Below are 15,931 nucleotides of genomic sequence, written 5' to 3'. Positions count from 1 at the left end.
GTATTTTATATGCTGATTTTAACAATTACAAAATGCATTTTGGGGGGCCTCGAGTGGCCGAGTGGTCTCAAGCGTTCCGTTACGGATCACTGCGATCTCACCCCTGTTCGGGTTCGAAGCTCGGACTCGGCCAATGTTGGTATGTGAGAAAGCTTGCTGTAGCTTCTCGTTGGTCGGTGGTTCTTTCCAGGGTTTTCCAGGGTTATTCCTCCACCATTAATACCATGCAGCCTATCGTGTGCTGCAAAATACAACAACAACAACAAAATGCATTTTCATTATCTGAAAATCTTCTGGTATTTGAGGTAACTTTATGTGAATGAGATATGTATTAGACACAAGATGATATTAGGTCTGAGAATGAGGGAAAAAAAGAATAGATGAATATGACACACTTGTTTGCACATATGAAATTTGATTTACCGTCTACTGTTTAGGCAATTAAATACATTAACTGAAGATTGACTGTACAATGTCCAATTGTATATTTAAATGGACTTTTGATGTAAATTTTGAATAATTTTGAGATTGCAATTAATGACGTGTAAGCCTGGAATATATCGATACAGTTCGAAATTTAATTATTTGGATCAATTGGGTTGAGAATTTACTTGCATAATGTACAAAATATGTATGTTATCCTTACCATCCTTAACATTATGTATCTTGATTATCACTGTATAAACGGTACTGATATATATATATATATATATATATATATATATATATATATATATATATATATATATATATATATATATATATATCGTTTTTGTACAAGAAGAAAAAATATACCGGTATTTCTGCCCAAAAGGAACAGTTTATTTGCATTTTATACCGCACTACAAAACGAAAGCTCAGAATCTAAGACTCATATTTCGTTGTACTACCCAAAACTCTTTTCGTAAATTCAACCTCACTTTTTTTTGGTTGATCATATACATATCAGCGATCTAATACAAGGCTATGATGACCGAATTGGTTTCAGCAAATTAAAGCTTTGACCTCTTTTTTCTTTATTTTAATAGACCTAACCACGAGGTAAAACAGACTCAGCAATGTTTTTATATAGTAGTAGTAGTAGTGGTGGTAGTAGTGATAGTGTTAGTAGAAGTAGCAGTAGTAGTAGTAGTAGTCATTGCTTGAAAAGCTTAGTTTCAGTGACACAGTTTCCTTATGGAGAAGCAAGATCCAAGTTTTGTACTTAAGGTTTTGTTACTACATTGGCATTTAGTTTTTCTCAAAGGTGATCAGAAATTTAACAATTACTTCCAATGAAATCGTAGCATCAACCTGTCAGAAAAAAATAAAATATTTTGTATCACCCATACATGTCAAATGTTACGATGCTACACAAATCTAAATACAACTCTTGATTACATATTGTGATAAAATTGTTGAATAGCCAGTTTATCACAATCACAGTCATATCTGAAAGCAGTGGATATTCAAGCATATCAGGATAATTAGAGAAGATGGCAGACAAAATGTAAGGGAAAATCGAAATTAGGGTGCATTTTATGTTACCAAAACAGGATGCAAGCCTGCCAACAAGCACATATTTCCGATTGAAAATTGTAAGCATCTCGCAATCAATTGTTTAATGAAGAAATCGTCTTAAGTCTGTTGGAGTGTTCTCCCCTTTTGCTCGGGTACCATTGCCACCGCTATGTTAACTGTATCAGACCGCTGAAGAAATACGTCAACTATTTTATTTTTGTATGAAACTGTTCACTATTTTCACTAAATGCACAATCTGTAGCATTATATATATATATATATGTATATATATATATATATATATATATATATATATATATATATATATATATATATATATATATATATATAATCTAAATTAGGAAAAAGTTACTGTCCAAAAATAATTATCTATATAGCAAAATGTGTGTGTGTGTGTGTGTGTGTGTGTGTGTGTGTGTGTGTGGAGAGGTAGGAAGATAGAGAGTGAGATTGCTACGCAAACACATAGTTAGATAGATATATACATTTATAGATAGGTAGGTAGATAGATAAAGAGATAGATATATATATCTTTAGATAGATAGATAGAGCCATAAATTGTTATTTTCCTTTCCGCTATATCTGTCGTCCTGGTTTTCATGTACATGGAATAGTCCGGTTTGGACAGCATGCCGGAAACAATGAATGGTAACTCTAGATTAGTTAACACAGTGCTTGAGTTGTCTAGGGAACAGACAATAATGTAAAGGATGCTAATTTGTAATCATAGAAGCTGAGATTTAAGAACGTGTGTAAATAAATGTAACTTAACTCGCTATTTGGATATTGACATTTGTTTGGTAGCGGAAAATAGATTGTGCTGTGAACCTGACTATTGATACTGGAATATGAGGTTGGAATTAGTATTATCACAAATAGATACAATGGCGAAAATAACAAATAATTTACGGTTGGAAAACGCAAAGCTCAAAATATTGGGGAATGTCGAAAGTCTAAATCAATGTCCGGTAGTATATAATTTTCCGTAAGAACGTATCTGTACATTATTATTAGGGTAAACGCTAATTAAATTGACCTTGGATCTCGACTGTTTTTATCAAAATTTTGATACACATTTGATCAGATAGAATGTGTGTGTGTGTGTGTGTGTGTGTGTGTGTGTGTGTGTGTGTGTGATTTGGATTTTTTAATGTCGCTTTAACAACTTTTCAGCCATGTCGCTACGATGTCTGCAGTGTGGGAGTTCATAGTGATACCTAGCACTGGGGCATCATGTCGCAGACATGTAGCATGATGTTCCACACACTCACATTATCCTGACACCAGGCCGACCAGTACTAACACTAACCTCTTAATGCTGAGCGACAAGCGAGCCAACTGTTCGTACCATTTTTGTAAGTCTTTGGCATGACTGGGTCGGGGATCAAACCTACGACCATCCGCATCCGAGGCGGATGCTCTAACCACTAGGCCACCGGAGCAGTACATAGATTGTAGAAAGATTAAACGTAGATGGCAGATGAGTGAACTTTTAAAACATCTATCGTATGAAGACGAATAATATAACAGAGCCCACTTGCTAGAATAAATCTATGCGTGGCACACTGTTTAAGGACACTCAGAGCTTCATTTTCATAATATCGATGTGACACTTATCTTGAAAGAAACAGAGTGAGAAAGCTAGCACATGTTAAAGAACTAAAGAGAAAAGATATAGAAATAATAAAATCAATCACCGAAAACCAAATTTTAAAGTTAGACAAAATAGAAGCCAACAGAAAATATGCAGAAGACCTCACACAACAATTTATCGAGATATGTGATAAAATTTGTAGAAGAAACCAATTCACTACCAAGCTAATGAAGAACTTGTTTCTTGTTAGTACTCCTAGTAGACAATACAATTTCGCGTAAATGATTTATTACAATAATTATTATAATTTGACCTCAATTATTATCTCATATTATTTACTAAATTGTAATAATGAACATCTTGAAGTTGTATGGAAATCCTGGTGATGTTAGTTGTTAAATATAAATAAACAGCGAAAGCAGAATTTACATCCATTTAAGTATTGCAGTATCCCTTTACTACGACATCTGACGCATGCTCTCTCATGCCACACACCACACACAGAGACATATAATATATATATTAGCACATAATGTTTTAGTACAAGTAATAAGACTGAAATTTTCTCTAAATTGTATTTAAAGTAAGTTTTGATTAAATTATATTGGAAGTAATTTTCTATTAAAATATATTGTGATTAAATCCATTTATTTCGGTATTACAATTATATAAGATTTAATAAAGATTGCGCCCTTATGAGCATAAAGGCAAAATCCTTTTGTACAATCATTTCCTTTGTGTCATAGAGTCAGCAAAAATTACACTCGCTAAGTTGTGTAAGTTACCGCATTGCGAAAACCTAAAATTCCTGACTAAGCTATAAGCAGTACGCGCTGCCGTGGTAGAATTGTCTGTCTAATGACGTACATAGACCCAGCCGATAGTCTGTAAGAAACTATGAAACCTCACTTTGAGATTCTGACGAACCACAAGAACCTGGCGTATATCCATATTTGGCTTGGTCCTAAGAAACTGATATAAAAACGTCAATCCACGCTCATGACAGTTCTTTCGTCAGAAACTCGGAGACTTCTGTCTTTACAGGTAAGATTATCGTCTATGTACAATTTGTCATATAGAATCAGGACTTTTAGTGTTATAAGAATTTTTAGTGTTAAGATGTTAATCTAACATCAGTACGTTTAAACAGATTATTTTAATATTTAATATGGTGTTTTTGTTTCCTTCTTGCCATAGATTAAAGACGAGGAGTGAAGATATTACCAAAGAAGTATTTTTAAGAACAAAAGTATATTTTCACATATTCAAACGAACTATTTTATCTATATGAAGTTAAAACTGTCCTTGAACGATTGTGAGCTATTGGGGTTCTCTGGACGAAAGCTGTAGATTCGATGAAAATTCTTTTTTTCGTGACGTTGAATGATATTTGTTTTAGCGATGTCAAAAATCGACTGAAGCATTTTTCTGTTTCTGTATATTTTTTTTTTTATTTTTTTTTTTTTTGTTATTCTTGTTGATGCTGGTGTTGTTTCTGTTCAAAGTAATGCAATAACTTTCGAAACGGTCAATGTAAACTCTCCATTTACTATGAAGAGTGAAATTTACCATGTGACTCGCCAAAATGTAGCGAAAAAGGATCACACAACGGTTCTGCTTTTTATTCTACGTAATGAACAGTTATTGAGACTACCTGAAATCGTTCTGACATCCACAGAAAGATTAGAAATAATAAACGCTTTTTTAAATAGGTTATGCTCACTCAGATGTCATTAAATATTACACCATGCCACTATTTATTCACTTGTACCAATAGGTACCTATTAACACTGTTTCACTGTACGACAGAATAAAAAAATAGACATAACAATAATATTTACAATCCTTATAAACTAAATTTAACCTTCCTATCCTTTATCTCAAAAAAGTTCCCCTCTAAAAAAAGTAACACTCTACTGCCCGAAACATTATTCTCTATTGATAGAGTACTCTGCCTCAAATATTCTCATACGAATAAGAAGCAGAGAAAAATCATTGTGTAATGAAGATTAAACACACGCATTAAGGCACATGTAACTAACAATTTGCAAACAGAACAATCTCTTAAGAAATCAGATTATCTTGTTCAAGTACACTAACAATCATATACACAAACAAATACCTATACAACATAAAGACAAAACATTATGGCATGGAGTAGCGATCTTTTCGAGGCAATGAAGTGGCCCAGCAAAGGGCCGTTGGGGTTTTGTTAACATTATTGAATTAACGTACGCAACATCGCACTGGTTTTCTTTTCCTCCTCACACTTCGTCTGACGTCGGAACCGTATATCAAGACTCTCTTCAGACAGCCTTGTCTCTCCACATAAATCCGTCTTTTCCAAACTGACGTATACGTGACCTTTGTGAGAGTTCATAATGATATTACCTACATGTGATAGTCCGGGTTGAACAGCGTCCCCGATATGATGGTACGACCCTACGTTAGTCCAAATCTTGTCATGAGAACAGGTGAATTGAATGAAGAATGCTACGGGTATTTATATTCGAAAAGCGGATCGAAACGGATTGACATTTTTCACTAATACAAAAGCGCGATACAAAATTGAGTCACAACGAGGTGTCTCTCTTCCAATCAGAAGAGAGCAATATGTGACGTCACATACCCTATCTAGGTGCGCTAGCGTTGGTGCGCAGAAAATCGACGCGACATTGTTGGAACATGACTGAAACTAAGAAGACGATGAATTAGCTTGCGCCTGCACTGCAGACAAGGAGTGATGAAATAGCAGCTACCAAAGCAACTCCAGTGATACTTCCCTCACCGAATAATTTCAATTGGGATTGTCGATTTTCTCTCCTCTTCGCAAGAACATGTACCGGTACAAGCAACATCAGAGGCAGAAAGAAGAATTGTAGAAATTAATACAACAGTGGAAAGAAGAAGGACAAGTCTTTGTCATTCTACAGCAACAATAAGAAGGAGAAGAAAGGAGTGCGTGTGTGTAACTCCTTATTATTATAAAAAAATAAGACATAGAGACGCTTACGTTTTCTTTATGGCATATTCTCTTGTAGAAGTTATAATAAAATCTCAGAACTCATCACAAAAAGTCCATTGCTTCTTCTTTCATTCTCTATGCTTCCATGTTTTGAATTTCGTCACTTCCACAGTTTTTAATCTCTTTCACTTTCCTCTTCCCTTATTCAGTTTATATCTTTCTGGACTGGTATGGATTCTTCCTCCTTTTCGCAGGGATCTTTTTCATTTTCGGAAGCTTTCCCCTCGTGTTGTTTCTTTCATCAGTTCACTATTGTATTAAGGAAGTCTGAAGGACAACGTTTGTTTTTCCTGACAATGATGTTTCGACACCTGTCTCTCTTGACGTCTGTCCTGCTTTGGAGAAGGAGTAGTCCATCGCCTTCTCTGAAGTAAACCTTGGTATATCACCTCGCAAATCTTTGATAAATAGCTCGATCTGCGTTGGCTCTTCCATATTATTGACTGTTTGAGAGTTGAGTGAATACTCTTAGGGGAGACACTCACCCTAAATATAGGGTATATGGCGTATACAATCTAGTCGTTTGCCATAAAGCAATGAAGATGAAACGATCGAAACGATCAAACGATTTCAATCAGAAAAGAAAAGAAAAAAAAGAGGCCTCGATGTGACACATCACATCGCACACGAGCTGAAGTCTTGGCGCAAATCCATGCCAGCGATTTTCAAGACGCCAGGAGCGAACCAGAAATAACGCCTGTTACGTCTGTGCCCAGACCGAGAGAGTCTACTCCAAGCCAAAGTCAACCCGTAGCACCCGAAAAGTATTATCATATTTGAGCGACCGAAAAACACTCCTCCTGAAATTTAGAATTAGGGCCTACACTTATACGGTGATGTTTAAAGATTTCAAGCCCGAGGTCGCAAAGAAGAAATCATTAGTGTTCATCACCGATTTTAGCCAAGGTTCCAATGTGATAACCCTATCTACACATTGGTGTATGGAGTAGATTAGTATGTGCTTCGGGTCTATGAATTTCACTTGATGCGACGGCAAGCCACCACATCCAATCAAAATTAAGTTTTCCAAATTTGAACACTGTACGTACATGATCGATACAAGGGTAGCACACAACTTGAATGGACTGATAAATAAGCAATTTTCCAGTGCCTGTTCGTGTATGCACAAATACCATTCTCGCAAATTCACCTGTAATGGCTTCCCTCTTGTACATAGTCATACTTTCGATGTTAAGCTTTCAAACTATTTGTTTTAGGTCAAATGCCCACACAACTTTAGACCGATGTACCATGCACCACGCTATTGGTTGGCTGGCATTACATATAAAGATAGACAACTCATGAAATCCAATAGATGTCTCTAGCACAAAGCACCAATTTGTCTGCTTGCTACGCCAAGGTGAAGGTAGGGTTAATATTGGAACTATGGCTATCGAAGATGCGATTTGTGTGATTCCTTTTTAACCAAACTGAAACGACAATGCCGTTTTGAAGAAGACGATCGCTCTAGACTCTCCATTTATCACGACAGTTTGAAGTCGCCCGTTTGCATCGAGTGCAGCAGCCCAGCAAAATGGAAACCTTTCACAGTTTTCGATAAGATTCAACGACCAGTTTCACATCACCGATGGAAAAGCTACACTGTACATAACTCACGTTTTTCCTTCCAGTTGAGACGGACAATACAGAAAGGTGATACTGGTGGACGAACTTCGCAACACCAAGTACAGAATCGTTTCAATTCACAAGACTCAGGACAAGATGTATTTAGCCCGAGCCATCGTAGTGGGAAGAACGTATGCTGACAAATACGATACGACAGAATGGAAAAGAGCCTAAATGAACATTCGACAATCGGACCGAGCCAAGCAAAGAAGAGAAGCAGGACTACTGTTACAGCAATTCATGAAATAAATAAACCGGAAGACGTCTTTGCTCTATTCTAAAGTTAAAAGATCACGCTCAAGAAATGTGCGGGCCTCTTTTTCTTCGAGGTAACGATTTTCCAGATGGAAAATATATTCAAGTCTATCATCACTGAGAACATTTAAATGTCATTACCATTATCACCGGATTGTGAAAAATGTGACACTGGGTATAACAGTCTAGAATATCACCTTCATTGTATGACTGAAATATCAGTATTGTTTCGTCTCTAAACCCTGTCTTCACGAAGGACAAGAACAAGTGCATTGCTCATATTTTCATCCGCCGTTTATTAGCCCAACATGTTACCAACAACATCTCATGACTGAAGGTTCACATCAAAAATGTTCTTGCCTACTCCTGTGATTGCGCTCTACTTGTGGACAAGTCAAACCTACCAATACATGTTGAGGAAAGAAACGATGTCACATTTATCGCTAAATCGTTGACTTGGAAGATGAATGATACATTCAAAAATAGCAATCAAATAGAAGAAGGAGGATGACATAAAAAATACAATTTCAACATTCTCGATTTCGACTGCATGCAATAGACCGGCATTCACATTCCAAATTCCAAGAATCTCTATTTTGTCATTTCCCACACTGCAGCAAGATTCCTGGAGGGCGTGAGAAAAAATATCCAGGACCGAACACTCTGGCCGATTTTCTCTGATGGTATCAACAATTCGTGGAGTCAAGAGAACATCAAACGTTACGGGGATTCTCATTGCTATGCCACATTGATGGCTCACAATTTTTCTGGATACGATAAACAATTTCTTCTACAATACTATACAGAACAAGGCACTAAATAAACGCATCATCCCCAAGTTGGACAAGTAGTTTAAAGTTTCCATGAATTATTTACCCATATCTTGGAGTCCAATGACTAAAACGTTTGTAATGACATATATGGCCAAAGGATATTTTCCGCACGTTTTATAATACTGGAGTCAATCAACACGCCCTCCTGCTACATTTTTCTGAAGCTCCCTAATACGATCCCGACAACACTGAACAACGAGAAGGTTTCTACGCTTGGTACCGCTCTCACGCTTTGGACCTATTCAACCTTCAGGAAGAAATTTTAAAGTATTGCCGCTCTGACGTGGACATTTTACGGCATTGCTGTGCAAAAGTTCGAGAACTGTTCATTGGGCACTGAGGAACTGATCGTTTCAAAGAAGCCTCTTCCATTGCTAAAGCCTGCTCCTTAGTGTACCGCAAGCGATTCATGCCCGAGAAGACCATGGCCGTCATATCCCCACAAACTACAGACTTCGTCAAACGTAGATACTCGGTCAAGACTCTGCGCTAGCTATATTGCTTGTGCAAAACGCAAAGTCTGACCTCCCACCGACTTGTACAATCCCGTCCTACTTTACCATTGCCAAGAAAAACTGATGTTTGCTTTGCCAAAACTTGTAACCAAGACCAAAGCTTTGTCAGCACACTCAGAAAGACCGCGCATTGATAGGGTCTTTCGTCAGAGTGAAATTGTTTTTAGCTCAGGAACAGGGACCCTGAATGTTAGAAGTGTACAAAGTCTATCAATTTCCTTAGTCAGAACAGTAACACTCAGAAAGGTATTCTCTAGGGCTATGTGGATGATTGTTTGAAACTCAAACAAAAAGCTAGTGGCTATCATTCCTGGTGTCAAACTCAAAACGACCAAGATAAATTCAAAATGAAATTCTTATCTAAAGAGGGTGTCTCTTTAGACCACGTCTAGAAACACAAAAGAGGGCGATCGTTTGCCAAAGTAATGCTGAAATGTTTGTGGGAAAAATGGCAAAATGACATGCTTTATTGTATCTTTATTGTAAGTAGCACATGTTGTATTATATATGTTGTGTAAATAGTACATGTTGCATTGTATCTGTATTGTAAATAGCACATGTATTGCATATGTACTGTAAATAGCACATGTTGTATCTGTATTGGAAATAGCAAATGTTGTGTTGACAGAACCCATCTTCCTGGTAATTCGAAATGATTCACGACAAATCAAAATATATGAAACACCTGGACATCGTTCTCCAATATCCGGTCCTGGTGAATTACGAGGACGAACTAGAGTTTGTACAGGTTGACAAATTTGGAAATGTCATTATCGCAGCCTAAATGACAGCCCATTATCGCTTAACATTGTACGAAGCCTTTCAACAGTTAGAAGATCGCGTCCTGTACTTTGACACGAACAATTGCATTTATATAAATCGTCGTGATTACCGTCACCGTGAATTGAAAGGAGACCCTTTAGGAGGCTGGACAAACGAGCACCCCGAAAACAAACTTATGAGTTTTGCTAGCTTGCGGCAGTCCTACAATGTATTGCTAATAATACCGAGACAAACGAAGAGAATGACACACCGAGTGAAAAGTGAAAGATAAGCGTTGAATCATTGAACGATTCGAGTACCGAACTTTGGTGTGGTGAAAGACTCGTTCAGAGTAAAGAGGCCAAAATATCTTGGAGGACCTACCCCCGTAGAGATAGCCAGAGCTGGATTTATCTAAAGTTTGAGAATTTGATAAAGTCATGTGCTTCAGTTGCGATGTGTCACTTCACTATTGGTAGCAGAAACACTCGACTTACCTGGAATATGCTCAATTGTCTCAGCACTGCCACTACCTTCCTTTAGTAGAACATCAGTAAAGTCTTCCTGGATACTTTACAACAGAACATTTGTACTTTGCATCTGGGACTGAAAGGACGCATCTACAAAGAGTTCATCCAACTACACGTGAAACGTAAAGAACAATTGCACCGTTTACGTCCCCTATGTTTGAACAACTTTTACCTGATTGCTATTAGGGGACTTATTCTTTTGAAAACGTTCAAATGTTCAGATATTGATAAACTATCAGATTCAGAAGACTTTGCATAGTACTTATTCTACTTACAAAGTGTCAATACTACGCATAATTTCAACGCAAGAGATAGAGGATTACTAAAAAACGTATACAAGAACTAGTATTGACTCAAGAGGAAACTATCTCTGTGCGACTTGTGGTAATTGAGTTGTTGATAAAATATTTTCTATCTGGCACTTCGGTGCAAACATACATCAATTACCGCCAACAAAAAGAGGGTATAAAAGCTTTGCTGACATGAAACGACCTTTATCAGTAACGCTATTTAGATTTTGGAGGATTATTAAAACCTTTTACAAGAAATGTTTCCTTTGAATTATGGATGTCGTTTGGTGTGCGTGCTGGTGATTTCCTTTCTAGGATTTCATTTGCCAGTAGATTCCTTGTAGACTATGTACGAACAGTACGTACAACAAGACATTATGGCGACTCCTTTAAATGTGCGCCAGAGACTCATTCTGCTAAAAGCGTTGCGCTTTCATATCGATACTTCTCTCCCTTTACGGGAAGGAAAGATTCGAAACATTTAACGACTCGGAATGCTTACGAAGACGTGTGCATAACTTGTGACCTACACACTCACTGCAAGATGTACGATACTGGAAAAAATTTCGAGTTCGATACTTGGACGAAAGAAGTGGCTAACTATGCCAAACATTTGTGATAATAATTTCAACATCAAGTGAAAAATGTGACATTTAAACCTGTGTTAGACACAGTGCCAGAAGAAGAAGATGACACACAGGAAAACCAAATTCTGGACAGCAGCAGTGCCGTCGTCGACATCAACACCCACACAAAGTCATTCCGGGAGGAGACTTGTGAGACCGTGCGTAATGTAGGGACTCCAAGAACATTACAAAGTGTCCCTAGCCAAAACAACTTGGTAAAAATGTTATACAGTTCATGTTTGTATAGTATTTTGATCGTTGTACTTGTCAAATTAAACAAAGTAGTTAACCGTTGGATCTTATGTTTTTTTGTACTCCGTGTCCAATTTTAAGTTTGAACATACTTGTCCTGAAACGTAAAACAATCCCTAGTGTGATTTACGTTATTTTCAACAATGGCAAAAGGTGTCTTACATCAATGAAAGTCCAAGTCGGCCTCACAGTGTAGTCAACGTAATAAATACATTTATGTTTGATATTGTTCGTTTGCATTGTATTCCTCTTTTGAGTTAAATAACCTTCTCCTTTTTAGTATGCATGCTATTTTTAATGGTGTTTCCTTATTTCTCATTGATTGAAGACACTGTTGGGCAAGTCATGGATGAAAAAGTAACAAATATTCGGAAGGTATCGGTAGAGACGAAGCAATCAAATAAAAACGCTATATGTGTGGTTTCTTTGTGATGTGTTGGACTGTAGCGGTATGTGTTTGGATATTAATAAAACAGAAACGGGCATATGGATGTGTGTTTAGATAGCAATCAAAACGAGGTTACTGGAGTGTGTGTGTTTTTTGGGCCAGACTATTTTGTGTTTTGGATTGCAGATCTAAATTTTAACATTAACGTTCCCATTTGGCCCTATAAATATGTTGACTCCTTAAACAATTTTACCCGATAAACAGTTTTTACCCCGAATATCATCCCCACATTTAACTTTTTTGTTTTGCCATTTTAATACAGTATTTCCCATATCCCTCACAGCCTCCCTCATGGTAGCCTACGTCGTAATATTAATTCCGTTTTACCCCTATCCAGCCATACAGCTAATGACAATCAATACCACACTAAAATAGAAAGCAAAAGATCTTGTAGTTCATTGTATAGGTGAGAGAACCCTTATTGTATATATTGTCCACTTGAGACTGCTCATCATAAACAAAATATATGAAATAGGTTTGTTTTTGTTAAAAGATTTCTTCATGTAAATTGCAATGGCGTTTTCTATGTGTCCAAAATATAAATAACATAATTAGTGTACTTAGTCATTTTGCTTAATAAAATAATGATCAAACACTATTTCCTGCGTGCAAACATTTCCCTGTATTCTTAGTAAAAACTTTGATCTCTTGGGCGAAGCTCTTTCAACATTCAGTAGCATACGTTCTTCATCCCTCTTTTGAACGATTCTGTACTCTCTTGCAAATCAATGTTAACTGGCAACGTTTGCAACGACTTTTACTTAAGATTTTGCATTTTTAGTTAGAAGTTCTATCTTCATTCACCCAATCACCGGCAAATGGTATTAAAAAGGCTATTGTGATAAACTTCCATTACGAGCTTCCAACAATTATTCACCTAGATTGTTTTTTAAAGATCGTACTGTGACTTCAGTCCACGTTGCTTCTAGAATCTTTTGTGCACACACACACACACACACACACACACACACACACACACATATATATATATATATATATATATATATATATATATATATATATATATATATATATATATATATATATATATATTAATGTAATGATACCTTACGAACAAAGACGACGATATCAACGTGTAATAACTTTTGTTGGCTTCTATATTTTTTAGTCTATTTGGATACTAATGGGAGGTAAGCGAAGAAAGGCCGCCACTATCGCCGTAGGGCCGAAACAGTTCTTTTGTTGGAATGCCACCCCAAGAAACAGCTCCAACCATGCGTTTATGTATTTGTTGTAGTTTTGCATTGTGCAAGAATTTTGTACATATTACAATTATATATATATATATATATATATATATATATATATATATATATATATATATATATATATATATATATATATATACATCATCATCATCATCATCATTACTTCCAGCAATCTGATTGGCGAGGCCGTTGTGAGTTTTCGTCGTTCATACCTTTCCAGACCGAAAACTAACACAATTTAATCCCGCTCTTCTTTTCCCAATTTTTGCATTGAAATTTAATCTTTGTAAACTATATGCTGTCTACATTCACGCACGCTTAGTAAACACAATCAACGAAGGCAATGCCATCCTATCATGTGCGCTATGAACGAAAATTGAACAAATTCGACATTATAAATCACTGAAACCAATAATGAGGATATTATTTTTTATAAAATAACATTAACAGCAACTCAACTAAAGAAGGCTTTTAAGAACTTAATTCGGTCAGTGCCAAACGGCCTGTTTTTGGAAAACATCAACTACTGATAAAAGATAACCTTCAGCTATAACTTGTGTTAGTATATTATTTAGATGGTACGCGTGTTTCTCAAAAGGAATTGACTACGGATTCCATCGGTAAAACGGAGGAAAAAAGATATAATCTGATATACTGGAATTGATGATTTATTTATTAACAAGATGTTTAGAGAAGTAACTCATGGTATTTTGTATTATGCAGTCTTTTAATCTCTCGTTCTGGCACGCACATAACCACACACACGGTTACATACACTTAAACGCAGATTTCCATCGATGTTTTTGATTATACATCCATAGCTCTAATTTGTATGCTGTCCTGTAAGGTGTCGTTTATGGAGAATATTCTTCGACACAGTATAATGACTACTTCGTTTTTAGTTTCATTGATAACAATAACAAAAGCCATCCCCACTCTCATCGCTTAAGGTTATGGAAAAAGATTTCCTATCAGCTCTTGTCAATCCTAATGGTTATAACTTTTTGTGTTTTGGTAACTTTGTGCACATAATACGATCCATAAACAACTCTCTCTCTCTCTCTCTCTCTCTCTCTCTCTCTCTGACAAAAGATTGTGTTAAATAGATACATATGTAATTTCAAATAAACTTTATACAATATTGTAAAAACTTCAGCCACGCATGTAAATATATGTACTTGGACTACTTGATTCATCAGAGGCTGTTCATTTTTCAATTTAATGCCCAAAGGTCAGTTTTTGCTATCGGGACACGTTGTTGTTTTTTAGCTACATGCAAATTACGGATACGAATGCTAATTTGCAATGTAATTCTGCGCCTCTCGACACTCTTTGAATGATACAGTTGGTAAACTTGTATTGACGCGGCTCGGTCTTCACGCGTTTTTCAGTCATGCTTCAATGAACGTTAAGTAAATAAATAAAGTTTCAATCATTGAATATATAATACATTTGCAATGTAATGCTGCGAAAAGATGGCATTCACTGTGAAGTTTTACAAAGATGACGCGAGTCACGTAACCAAAACGTTTCGTTATTACATATTACTTTTATTCTTAAAGGACTATTAGGAAAAATAACTCTAAAATCAGATAATAATTCCAATGAAAACCCTTGTCAATGGAATGGACATTAAATCGATTCTAAATAACATAGCATTTATTCCACAAATAACACGTTAATACAACGGACACCTAGAAGGAAACTTGATATATTAGTAAAAAGATATATTATTTGTAATAGAAATGAGCATGCCTTCAGAGTAATGTCGTAAGAGTGAAATCAAATAAATTCATTTTTAATGAAGTAGTCCTATTTCCTATACATGTAGTCCTATTTCAGAATATATATATATATATATATATATATATATATATATATATATATATATATATATATATATATATATATATATCTGTGTCTGTGTGTGTGTGTGTGTGTGTGTGTGTGTGTGTGTGTGTTTCCCTTTTAGCTCACATGTTGTCTTATCTATCGGTCCACCTAAGAACCATATTCAAACCAAAAAGTATATATAGAATTGGTTTATACAGCCAACTCCCAATCTATGTTATGTCTTCAAATATTCTCTCCCCCTCCCCCAACATGTTATACAGTGAAATAATGTCGACCACCAAAAGGAATGAATTAAAACAAATGTATTGCTTTGAAGTATTACTGTCATGGAAAGGTGGGTTATTAGCTAGGTCCGCACACGAGTTTCAATCTTTGTCAAGAATCGTTTGATTCAAATGTTACAGTGAGCAAACAATATCCGATGTTTAATTGTTACATTGTATACAAAGAGCTATGGTACAGACATTAATGATGTTCTATCCTCGATACAGTAATTCCCGTCTCATTTGATCCTTTCTCAGTTTCAGTCTTTATATTTTTACCGTTACGGTGTCCATCACTGTTAATCATG

Source organism: Sinohyriopsis cumingii, chromosome 10, assembly GCF_028554795.1.
Source record: "Sinohyriopsis cumingii isolate HCF-2022 chromosome 10, ASM2855479v2, whole genome shotgun sequence".
NCBI classification, from domain to species: Eukaryota; Metazoa; Mollusca; class Bivalvia; order Unionida; family Unionidae; genus Sinohyriopsis; species Sinohyriopsis cumingii.
Note: the sequence above shows the minus strand (reverse complement) of the source record.